The sequence below is a fragment of the Spermophilus citellus genome, assembly GCF_964194105.1.
Source record: "Spermophilus citellus genome assembly, chromosome: 17".
In the NCBI taxonomy this organism is placed as follows: domain Eukaryota; kingdom Metazoa; phylum Chordata; class Mammalia; order Rodentia; family Sciuridae; genus Spermophilus; species Spermophilus citellus.
In genome coordinates, this window is record NC_138199.1 from 53,063,501 (window position 1) to 53,076,688 (window position 13,188).

At 38.4% G+C, this 13,188-nt stretch overlaps 1 protein-coding gene across 5 annotated transcripts in view; it reads left to right on the forward strand.

Annotated features, from left to right (window-relative positions):
• Positions 1–13,188, forward strand: part of WIPF2 (WAS/WASL interacting protein family member 2) — a 48,263-nt gene that overhangs the window by 5,716 nt on the left and 29,359 nt on the right. The window contains exon 2 of one of the 5 annotated variants that reach the window (XM_081270484.1): positions 9,674–9,852. The exons of 2 other annotated variants lie outside the window; for them this stretch is intronic. The gene's annotated coding sequence lies outside the window, so the exon portion shown is untranslated. Of the gene's footprint in view, positions 1–9,673; positions 9,853–12,306; positions 12,497–13,188 lie in introns of all 5 variants that reach the window. 2 more of the 5 variants (XM_081270485.1, XM_081270483.1) reach the window with 2 other exon arrangements.

Here is a 13,188-nt window from a genome sequence, read left to right on the forward strand (position 1 = left end):
CATCCTTGTTGGTATGTGGTGCTGAGGATCGAACCCGGGCCGCACGCATGCCAGGGGAGCGCGCTACCACTTGAGCCACATCCCCAGCCCATCAAATCTGGTTCTTATTCATCTAGTGATTAAATGCAGAATCATTGCCTTTGCCTAGCTTTGCAAGTCTAGGGCACTGAGGAAGAAAGGTAGTATTTCCAATCTCTGCCCCAAATCCCAAGCCTTTGAGCCAAAGGAACCTTATAAGCTAAGCTTATGAACATTTCTTTCTTTCTTTTTTTTTTTTTTTTTTTGCAGTTCTGAGGAATGAACCCAAGAGTGACTGTGAGGCAAGTGCTCTACCATTGAGCTACAACTCCAGCCACCAATGAGCCTTTCTTTATATAATTTAAGAAGGTATATTAAATTGCTGGGCATGGTAGTGCATGCCTGAAATTCCAGCTAATCTGGAGGCTGAGGCAGGAGGATTGCAAGTTTGAGGCCAGCCTGGGCAATTTAGTAAGATCCTGTCTTAAAATAAAAAGGGCTGGGGATGTAACTCAGTGATAGAGTGCTTTCCTAGCATGTAAAAGGCCCTGAGTATGAACCCCAGTATGGCAAAGAAAGAAGGGAGGGGGAAAATGCTAAACATAACATTATGATGTTAATAGAGAAAAAACTGTGGTAGATTCTGTGTCACTTTTAAACCTCTTAAGATTTTTGACTTAGAATACAGAAAGAATCCATGGAGGCATATAAGTTATCAAATGGAAGAACCAGGAATTGGCTCCCACAGTTAATATAATTTAGAATGACTGTCTCTACTTTGTAAATACCTTTTTGTTTTTTAGGGAGGGAATAATTAGCTGAAGACTACCTTGTTTCTGCTAAATCTTGGGATAGATTTTTTTTTTTTTTGGTACTGGGGATTGAACTCAGGCACTTGACCACTGAGCTACATCCCTAGACCTGTTTTGTATTTTATTTAGAGATAGGGTCTCACTGAGTTGCTTAATGTCTTGCCATTGCTGAAGCTGGCTTTGAACTCACAATTCTCTTGCCTCAGCCTTCAAAGCGGCTGGGATTACAGGCGTGCACCACCATGCCTGGTTTGGATAGACTTTGAAGATCTTTTCTTGTAATGTATGAGTGGCCCTATGTTGCAGATAACCCCCAAATGAATCTTCTTATTAACTTTGGAATCAGTTTTTTCCTGCCATCATTAGTCCATAGTATTCTGTTTCTAATATGCAGGTTCAAATTCAAAGATTTTGATATGGTTCAGGGCTTTGCTTGTGGTAGCAAATATTGGAGTTAATGTTTAATGTTTCAAATCTTTCTTTCCTGAAAAGTCTCTTAAAGTTTGGTAGATCTGTATATGTAAGTAATATAGTATACTTACATGTACAAATTCTTATAATTAAGTTTTAGAACTATTTTAGTTTCTTAAACTTGGTGGATTCAAATAAACTTCATTTGGATTTTGAAGTCTCTCAGTGCAAATAATTTGTTTTTAGTCAGTATTTATATTTCTTCAGTATTAATTCACTGACCTACTTTCTATGCTTATGAAAACACTGAATCCAATAATCTTTTGTTTTAAAAAAATATTTATTTTTTAGTCGTAGTTGGACACAATACCTTTATTTATTTATTTATTTATTTATTAAGATGTTGACAGACTTTTATTTTATTCATTTATTTAAATGCAGTGCTGAGAATCAAACCCAGTGTCTCACATACATGCTAAGCAAGTGTTCTACCACTGAGCCACAACTCCAGCTACTTATTTATTTATTTACTTATTTATTAAAATACTCTTTTTAAAAAAAATTTTTTTAGATGTTGATGGACCTTTATTTTATTCATTTATTTATTTGTGGTGCTGAGAATCAAACCCATGGCCTCACACATACTAGGCAAGTGCTCTACTACCGAGCCACAACTCCAGCCCTACTTAGTTATTTTTTATGTGGTGCTGAGGATTGAACCTAGGGCCTCACACATGCTAGGCGAGCGCTCTACTGCTCAGCCATAACCCCAACCTTCCTTTTTTTTAAAAAAAAAAAAAAAAAACCCTGCTGGGGCTGGGGATGTGGCTCAAGCGGTAGCGCGCTCGCCTGGCATGCGTGCGGCGGCCAGGGTTCGATCCTCAGCACCACATACCAACAAAGATGTTGTGTCCGCCGAGAACTAAGAAAAAATAAATAAATATTAAAATTCTCTCTCTCTCTCTCTGTCCCCCTCTCTCTCACTCTCTCTCTTTTTTTAAAATATTTATTTATTTTTTGTTTGTTTTTTTGGCAGACACAACATCTTTGTTGGTATGTGGTGCTGAGGATCGAACCCGGGCCGCATGCATGCCAAGCGAGCGCACTACCGCTTGAGCCACATCCCCAGCCCCTCTCACTCTCTCTTTAAAAAAAAAAACAACCCTGCTAATAATCTCTTCTGACTGTGAAAACATTCCCCATATGTATTCAGAATTGGGACACTTGGTTGTTGAAAAATGGAATTTAAAGTGGTATAATCTAGTATGAGGTAGTATGTCTGAGATTTGTGGATAAGTGAGTTTTTTCTGTTTCCATTTCTGCCCTCCCAGTGCTGATCAGGCAGGTAAGGTGTTTTGTCATCTAAGATTCAGGTATGGGATATTTAAACTGTTTCTGTCTCTCAGAAATAAGGACGTGACTATTTTTAGAAATTATTTATTTAATTTTATTGATTGATTAATTGATGGGTACTTGGAATGGAACCCAGGGGTGCTTTATCACTGAACCACATTCCCAGCCCTTTTTTTTTTTTTTGGGGGGGGGTACTGGGGATTGAACTTGGGGGACTCAACCTGACCCATATGAGTTGTTAAGCACCTTGCTGTTGCTGAGGCTGGCTTTGAACTTGGGATCCTCCTGTCTCAGCCTCCCGAGTTGCTGGGATTACAGGCATGTGCCACCGTGCCCAGCCCTTTTTTTAAAAAAAAGCTTTATTTATTTACTTATTTCGGTGGTGCTGAGGATTGAACCCAGTGCCTTACACGTGCTGAGCTACAACTGCAGCTCAAATTTTATTTTTCAAATAGCATAGAATTCAAAAGGTAAAAGATATACCTTCAGATATACATTCTACCCTTCTTATCAGTCCAATTCATTGTCCTGGGTGCAACTGATACTATGTTCTTAAAATCCTTTCTAGAGATACCATCCATGTATAAAGTAAATGTATATATTACTTGTTTGAAAAAAAAAAAAAAAAGACCAAGCGTAGCACACTGTTGATACTATCTGCATCTTTTTTGTTGTTGTTCTGGTACCAGAGAACCCAGGAGCGCTTAAACACTGAGCTACATCCCTTACTTCTTTTATTTATTTTGAGATAGAGTATTGTTAGTTGCTTAGGGCCTCATTAAGTTGCTGAGACTGGCCTCAAACTTGCAGTCCTCCTACTCTCAGACTCCTGAGTTACTGGGATTATCCTCATAAACCACCATGCCAGGCTCTTTTGTTTTTGAATTTACTTTGGCCATTATCCTAATCAATAATAATGAGTTTGATACCTTCCCTGAACTGATAGATCTAATTGTTTCCAGTCTTTTGCTATTATAAACTATGCTCCAGTGAATAACCTTTGTGTATGTGAGTATATCTGTAAGGGTAAAGTCTTAGAAGTAGAATTTCTCAGTCAGATGTGGTGGCTCATGCATGTAATCCCAGTGACTTGAGAGACCGAGGCAGGAAGATAAAAAATTTGAGGCCAGCCTCAGCAACTTAGTGTGGACCTGTCTCAAAATAAATAAAAAGGGCTGGAGATGTAACTCAGTGATAAAGCACCCTGGTTTCAATTCTTAGTATGGGAGTGGTGGAGGAATAGAATTGTTCAAGCTGATTTTTTTTTTTTTTAAGAGAAAGAGAGAGAGAGAGAGAGAGTTTTAATATTTATTTTTTAGTTTTTGGCGGACACAACATCCCTGTTTGTATGTGGTGCTGAGGATCAAGCCCGGGCCGCACGCATGCCAGGCAAGCGCGCTACCACTTGAGCCACATCCCCAGCCCCCCTTTTTTTTTTAATGTTTCTTTCTTCCTGTTTTGGAACTAGGGATTGAACTCAGGGATGCTCTACTGCTGAGCATCCAGCCCTTTTTTTTTTTAAATCTTTATTTTTTTTAAAGATAATTTTTTTTCTTTTAGTTGTCAGTGGACCTTTATTTATTTATATGCAGTGCTGAGAATCAAACCCAGTGCCTCATACATGCTAGGCAAGCACTCTACCACTGAGCCACAATCCCAGCCCCTTCCCAGCCTTTTAATTTTTTAATTTTTTAAAAAAATTTGGGATAGAGTTTAGCTGAGTTACTGAGGCTGACCTCAAACTTGCTGTCTTCTTGCATCAGCCTCCTGAGTAACTGGGATTATAGGCATTTACCCTTTTTTTCTTTTTTTGATATTTCTTATTCATTTATTTTATTTATTTATTTTTTTTTTAAAGAGAGTGAGAGAGGGGAGAGAGAGAGAGAGAATTTTTAATATTTATTTTTTAGTTCTCGGCGGACACAACATCTTTGTTGGTATATGGTGCTGAGGATCGAACCCGGGCCGCACGCATGCCAGTCGAGCGCGCTACCGCTTGAGCCACATCCCCAGCCCTTATTCATTTATTTAACAGGAATTGTTGAGCTCCTGTGTGCCAAGGACTGTGCTAGGTGCTGAAGATATAGCAGGGAGCAAACTGTGCGGATAGTTAACAGGAATCCCAGCCCAGGTTGACTAGGTAGAAGGGCTATCAGGGAAGATCTTTGAGCAATTGACTGTTTTTTGTTTGTTTTTAAAATATTTTTTAGTTGTCAGTGTACATCTATTTATTTACTTATTTATATGTGGTGCTGAGAATCTAACTCAATGCCTCACACATGCTAAATAAGCGCTCTCCCATTGAGCTACAACCTCAGCCCAGCAATTGATTTTTGAGCTGAAACCGAAGGATAAGTGTAGGACAAAAGACAATTCTAGGTGGAGGGAATGGTTTATGTGAAGGTCCTGAGCGGGGAAGGAATGTGGATATTTTGAGAAATTGAAAGAAGTTTGAGCATGGCTAGTGATTAAGGAATGAGAAGCAGAGAGGAGACAAGGTTAGGAAATGTGGGCTCTCCTAAAAAAAAACAAAAACAAAAAAGGGTAAATAGTATAGTGAATTTTGAGCACAATCTCTAGAGATTTTTTTTCTGTTGATTCTTTCTACAAAAGAATTCTTTATTAATTCTTTTTTAGTGTTAATAGTGAAACCATTAGTATAATAAAGAAATTAAAATCTGATGCTTCTGCAGTAGAGCATGCTTTGTATGAGAACTTTCCAGGATAAAGCCTATTCTTTTAATCTTGATTTCTCTCAGGTCCTGCAAATTCAACTTAGTTGTCTGGATTGGGTCTTACAACTTTAGGATCTTAGAAACTGGTTTGGAGATACAATTATTGGGTAACAGTTCTTAGATTATGGGGCATGATTGGATTGCCAGTTTGTTAGATTATGCTATTTTTAGGAAACAGAAAATTTATTTATTTCTAGGGAATATTGACCTGTTTACAATCCTCATGGGACTAGGAAAAGAGCACAGTTGTTCTTATTATGAACTGGTGAATATAGAATTCTTTTATACCTGTCGTCTAGGCCATGTTTTAATATGATGCATACGTCCAGCATCTATTATAACTCTGAATATATGAAAGCTTTTTAAGTCTGGGACCATTATAACTCTGGATATAGGAAAGCATTTTTATCTGCAAGTATATTGACTTTTGTTTGGAAATCACAGCATTCAAAGCCCAGATGGTCCTGTTTGATTTAGTACCTTTCTTATGTAACTGGATTAGCTTGTCCTGTTTTCATAACTTAAGAGTAGACTCTTGATTTAGTAGTCTGTCACTGGTGATCAAGGAATGAAAATGTGCATGTTTCTAGTTTTTCAGGATGATAGAGAAGAGACTCTTCAATAGTGTAAGTCATAGCTTTGTTATTAGATTATCTGTGGGGCGTTGGGACTTTTAATATATTATCTTTGAAATGAGGCATGACACTTCTCCGTGTGAAGTCTGGATCAATATTTTATGAAGCATCTGCTTATATTTTATTTCAGTCCTTTTTTTTTTCTTCAGTATTTTTTAGTTGTCAATATTTATTTATATGCACTGCTGAGAATCAAACCCTGTGTCTCACACATGCTAGGTGAGCCCTCTACTGCTGAGCCACAACCCCAGGCCACCATTAATAATCTTAGCTACCTTAAGCACCAAAGCAGGCAGTTTGTAGAACATTGGAAACAAGGCAGACCACAAGTCTGAGTTCTCTCTGGGGCCATTCATTGCTATTGGAGGGTAATAATGGCATTCAGATCTTAAACCACAGCCCACTGACAGAACTCTGGGAAATGTAGTTTCTAGGTCTCTAGCCTCTTATCTCCAGGTGAATCTAGAAGGAAGTAGAGGAAAATATTATCAAAAGAAGGGGGGGATAAAAAACAAAGAAAATTTACAGTCAACCTAATGATGATGTGTACCAAGATTACATTTAATTTCTTGCACGGTTTTCCCCTAGATGTAACATTAGTCATTCCTTCCTTTCTTTTCTTTTTTTGCTTGATTTACTGAATATCAAACACTGACTCATCCCTAAATTCTTTTTTTTTTAAATAATTTTTTTAGTTGTAGTTGAACACAATACCTTCATTTTATTTATTTATTTTTATGTGGTGCTGAGGATCAAACCCAGCGCCTTGCCACGTGCTAGACAAGCTGCTCTACTGCTGAGCCACAACCCCAGCCCCTATCCCTAAATCTGACAAAAGTATAAATCTCTTCTTTAAAAAAAAAAATTATTTATTTTTATGTGGTGCTGAGGATCTAACCCAGTGCCTCCCACATGCTAGGCAAGTGCTCTACCACTGAGCCACAACCTCAGCCCTAAGTCTCTTTTTTTTTTTTTTTTTTAAGAGAGAATTTTTTGATATTTATTTTTTAGTTTTCAGCGGACACAATATCTTTGTTTGTATGTGGTGCTGAGGATCGAACCCGGGCCGCACGCACGCTAGGCAAATATAAAATTTTATTTTGGATGTTATAGTTCTTCAAAAATTATAAGCCCTTGCTTTGTGGTAGTATGAAATTTGATGCTATTCTAATTCTGGATTTTTTTTTGTTTTTATTTAGTTGTAGGTAGACACAATAACTTTATCTTATTTATTTATTTTTACATGGTGCTAAGGATCGAAGCCAGTACCTCACGTGTGCTAGGCGTTCTACACTGAGCCACAACCCCAGCCCTGGATTTTTTTTTTTTTTAAAAGAGAGAGTGAGAGAGGGGAGAGAGAGAGAGAGAGAGAGAGAATGAGAATTTTTAATATTTATTTTTTAGTTCTTGGCGGACACAACATCTTTGGTATGTGGTGCTGAGGATCGAACCCGGGCTGCACGCATGCCAGTTGAGCGCGCTACCGCTTGAGCCACATCCCCAGCCCCAGGATTTTTTTTTTTAAGAGAGAGAGAGAATTTTAAAAAAAAATTATATTTTAGTTTTTGGTGGACACAACATCTTTATTTTATTTGTATGTGGTGCTGAGGATCAACCCAGTGTCCTGCACATGCCAGGTGAGTGCGCTACCGCTTGAGCCACATCCCCAGCCCTCTATTTCCTTTCTTTTCTTTTTCTCTTTCTTGCTTGCTTGCTTCCTTCCTTCCTTCCTTCCTTTCTTTCCTTTTTTTTTTTTTTTTGGTACTGGGATCGAACCCAGGGGTGCTCTACCACTAAGCTATAGCCCTAACCCTTTTTTATTTTTTATTCTGAGACACTGTCTCTCTAAGTTGCTTAGGGCATCACTAAGTTGTTGAGGCTAGCCTTGCATTTGTGATCTTCCTGCTTCAATCTTCCAAGTTGCTGGGATTAGCGGTATGTGCCACCGTGCCCAGCTTTGTAGGGTGGCTTTTTAAAAAAAAAATTTTTTTTAGTTGTAGATTGGACATAATAACTTTGTTTAGTTATTTATGTGGTGCTGAGGATCGAACCCAAGCCTCTGCCACTGAGTGGCAAACACTGTGCCACTGAGCAACAGTTATTTTTTGAGATAGGATCTCAAAACTCACCTGAGTTGCTAAGGCTGGTCTTGAACTTTCCTTCCTCCTTTCTCAACCTCTTGTGTTGCTGGGATTACAGGTGTGCGCCACTACACTGGGCTTATTCTCTGAATTTTATGTATCAGTATTTTTGCATGTCATCATAAGTTGTTTGTTTACTTTGATTCTGTCCTTCCTATCAGAGATTTTCTTCAAATATCTGATAATTTTGGCTCTCTGTTTATTTTTTCAAAATATTTATGTTTTAGTTATAGGTGGACACAATATATTTTCTTTATTTAATTTTTTTTGTAGTTGTAGATAACAGAATACCTTTACTTTATTTATTTGTATGTGGTGCTGAGGATTGAACCCAGTGCCTCATGAATGCTAGGCAAGTGCTCTGCTACTCAGCTACAGCCCCAGCCCACACAATATATTTTACATTTATGTGGTGCTGAGGATCAAACCCAGTGCCTCACTCATGCTAGGCGAGTGCTCCCCTCTGAGCCACAACTCCCGCCCTTCTCTGTTTATTTTTATTTTATTTTATTTATTTATTTATTTATTTACTTTTTTTTAAAGAGAGAGTGAGAGAGGGGAGAGAGAGAGAGAGAGAGAGAGAGAGAGAATTTTTTTAATATTTATTTTTTAGTTCTCGGCGGACACAACATCTTTGTTGGTATGTGGTGCCACATCTCCAGCCCCCTCTGTTTATTTTTAAGAATGAGACACTAAAAAGCTCAAACTAGGTGGCCCTGGGCTCATCACTTCCATAGGGTAAACTGGCAGGCTGGTCAGAATATTCTTGCCTATAGAGTATAGGCCCGTGGCACATGTTTGAGTGTGTCTGACAACTGCTGATTCTGGAGCCACATAGGAGAAGAGAGTTGGGGAGGGAGAAGAGGACTTGCTATTTGAGTAGTTAGATATTTTACTTGATCTCCCTGTTTTCATTGTGGCATTCCTGTCTTATCTGTGACTGGTCCCTTGGTTCAGAGGCCCTCTTGTTCGGTTTTCTCAATCTTCTAAGTGGTAGCATGGAAGAAGATAGAGGAATATGTTGTTGTTGTTGTTGTTGTTTTTAAGTAGACTTCTAGTCTACCACTGAGCCAAAACCCCAGTCCTGTATTATACCCTCCTACATCTTCTTTTCCAGAAGTATCAGGCACCTCTAATTTCTGAGCCTTTTCTAAATGTTTTTTCTTCTTCCTTTTGGAACATTCTGCTACTGAGCTACATCCCCAGTCATTTTAATTTTTTTGTTTTGAAATAGGGTCTTGCTACATTGGCTAAGGCTGGTTTTGCACTTGTGACCTTCCTGCCTCAGCCTCTGAGTCTCTTGGATTCCATGCCTGGCTTCTGTGAAGTTATTTATTCCTAGTATATCTGCATTCCTGCTTTCAAAACGTTGTTGACATCTTTCTTCTTCTTCTTCTTCTTCTTTTTTTTTTTTTTCATTTTCTTTGTTCTTGTTTTTTTTTAAATTTTTTTAGTTTTGGGATTGAACCCAAAGCCTCATGGTACATGCTAAGTACTACACATTCTACCACTGTGCTATAGCTCTAACTTATTGTTTTTTTCTTTTCTTTTCTTTTTTTTTTTTTTAGGGTTGTATCTTAAAAAAAAGAAAAGAAAAGAAAAAGAAATCTCTGTTCTGTTGCTGGCTTTTTTTTTTTTTTTTTTGAGAGAGAGAGAATTTTAATATTTATTTTTTAGTTTTCGGCGGACACAACATCTTTATTTGTATGTGGTGCTGAGGATCGAACCCAGGCCGCACGCTTGCCAGGTGAGCACGCTACCGCTTGAGCCACATCCCCAACCCGTGTTGCTGGCTTTTCTTTTCTTTTTTTATTTCATTTTTTTATTGGGGATTGAACCCAGGGGCACTTTACCACTAAGCTACATCCCCAGCCCCCGACCCTCTTTTGTTGTTGTTGTTGTTGTTGTAGATGGACAACATGCCTTTTTTTATTGTTTATTTTATTATATGGTGTAAGGATCGAACCCAGTGCCTCACACATGCAGGGCAAGGGCTCTGCCACTGAGCTACAGCCCTAGCCCCTCCCCAGCCCTTTTTTAATTTTCTTTTTTTGTGAAAGGGTCTTGCTAAGTTGCTTAAGGCCTTGCTGAATTGCTGGGACTGTTCTTGAATTTGTGATACTCCTGCCTTAGCCTCCCAAATTGCTTTGATTCCAGGTGTGCACAACCAGGCCTGGCTTTTTGCTGGCTTTTTTTTTTTTTTTTGGTAGTTGGGCACAATACCTTTCTTTTTATTTATTTATTTATATGTGGTGCTGAGAATCGAACCTAGGGCCTCTCACACACTAGGTGAGTACTCTATCACTGAGCCACAACCCCAGCCCTTATTTTTTTTAATTGTACAATTAGATAGATTCTTTTTTTTTTTAATGTTGCTTTAGGGTTATTTTATTTATTTATTTTTTTTAAGAGAGAGAGAGAGAAAGAGAGAGAAGAGAATTTTATTTTTAATATTTATTTTTTAGTTCTCGGCGGACACAACATCTTTGTTGGTATGTGGTGCTGAGGATCGAACCCGGGTCGCACGCACTCCAGGCGAGCGCGCTACCAGTTGAGCCACATCCCCAGCCCTAGATAGATTCTAATAGTTATCTCCAACACTTTTTTATAACTTTATTTTATTTATAATAAAATAACTCACACATGCTAGGCAAGTACTCTACCACTGAGCCTCAACCCCAGCCCATCTTTTTTTTTTTTTTAAGAGAGAGTGAGAGAGGAGAGAGAGAATTTTTAGTATTTATTTTTTAGTTCTCGGCGGACACAACATCTTTGTTGGTATGTGGTGCTGAGGATCGAACCCGGGTCGCACGCATGCCAGGCGAGCTCACTACCGCTTGAGCCACATCCCCAGCCCCCCCCAGCCCATCTTTGCTGTCATTTTAATGGTGTTTTTATGAGGGAACATTGATAAATGCATTTAGGCTATCATGTTTAACCTACACATTCATCAGCTTTTTCTTGCAGATGTCCATTAAAACACCATAGTATCTGTGCAGTGTAATACTGTGTCTGTGATTAGTAATACTCCTTTGATACAAGTGTTTTCCAGATTTCCCTAACCCCAAGTATCACTTAAGGTGCTTCTTTAATATATAAAATATCAGGTCTTCTGGAAATTTTCTGATTTTAGTGGGTGTGGATTTAGGGCCCACAGATTTATTTATTTATTTATTTAGTTAGTTAGTTAGTTAGTTAGTTGTGGTTGGATACAATACCCTTGTTCATTTATTTTTATGTGGTGCTAAGGATCAGACCAAGGGCCTTACATGTGCTAGGCAAGCACTCCACCACTGAGCCATAACCCCAGCCCCCACAGAAATTTTTGTGTTTGTGTTTTAAACAGATCCTCTAAATGTATCTTAAGGCATATTTGAAAACCCTGATTTAAAAGAGTTCTTTCTCAACTTTTAGTGACATCTCATGCTTCCATGACAAACTCCTTAGCTATCACCTAGCATTGCTTTTGTATTCAGACTCTGTTTTAGTCTGTCTAGCTTTGGTCTGCATTTCTAAATTAGGATGTGTCTTTCATCTGATTAACTCCTCTCTCTTCCCTAGTATTAAATATTGACTGATGACAATAACTTTGGCCTTGTGTGACTCCATTTTTCTGCTAAATCCCTAAGTCCCCTGGTTCTTAGGATATGTGGGTGGGGAGGAAATATTAATTATGAGTATTTAACTACTCTATATTTTGCTGCCTAAATCCAGGAATCTATTAATGCTTTTGGAAAAATGGAAAATTGACACAGGCTTTGAAAATAGATGTAATAATCATCTGCCTTGGATTTATGCAACATCTTTTTTGAAGATGTTATAGCACTGTGATTTCAAGTTGTTTTTTAGCTTTGACAATACAAAGAGGCACATTTTCTTTTCCTTTTGTATTGTAGATTCTAGGACTGGAAAGGAAAAATGGATAGTATCTTTTACTGCCTGTTTATAAAATGTCTGGAAATGTGTTTGTAGCTTCTGCTTGGTTACAGTGAATTGCTTGGTGATCAGGGGCTAAATGGTACTTGGTTTGGTAACGGGACAGAGGACAACTGTAGTACTCTTATCTTCAATCTTAGAAATCTTGTGGTTGTTATTAGCTAAAATTTAGCCTGAGGAAGCCATGGTGGCTTTGGCATAGAGCTGATATGCATTCTAAGATGAGCAGCACTGAGCCACATCCCCAGCCCTTTTTATATTTCAGTTTTGGGGATCAAGAAATGCAATTTCCTAGCTGGATACAGTGATGCACACCTATAGTCCCAACTGCTTGTGGGAGCTGAGGCAGGAGGATTGCTGCAGACCAGCAGTTTTGAGACCAGTCTGGACAACATACTGAGACAGAAAGAAAGAAAGGAAGAAATGGGATTTCCTTGAGACCAACCATTTTAGAAGTAACTATTGTTGTATCTTTGGCCCCTATTTTAATGTCTTCGGGTAAATTACTTTCCTGGTTTTAGCCTCATTTGTGAAATGCAGATTAGTTACAAACTATATTAGAGGGCTGGCCTGATAGTAAGTGCTTATAATCTCAGCAATTTAGGAAGCTGAAGCAGGAGGATTGCAAGTTTGAGGCCAGCCTTGGCAACTTAGACCCTGACTCCAAAAAAAAAAAAGAAGAAAAAGAACAATAGCAGCAGCAGCTGGGGTGTAATTTAGTGGTGGCGTGCCCAGGAGTTCAATCCCTAGTACCACAAAAAAAAAAAAAAAAAAAAAAACTATAATAGTGCTGTTTTGTTACTTGATAGATAACTTTTCATGTGGTAGTTATGCTCTGATCAGCTTCCATGAGTGTGACTATGGGGGACAGCTATTGTAGTTTTTGAGTGCTGTTCTACGACTTGATAAGTGGCTACCTTCTCAGGTGGTAAGTTATGCTTTTATCAGATTCTGTGAATGTGCTTATACCAGGTGTCAGTAAACTATGGCCTATGAGTCATATCCGATCCATAGCCTATTTTTTTTTTTTTAGAGAGAGAGTGAGAAAGGGGAGAGAGAGAGAGAGAGAGAGAGAGAGAGAGAGAGAGAGAGAGAAGTTTTAATATTTATTTTTCAGTTCTCGGCAGACACAACATCTTTGTTGGTA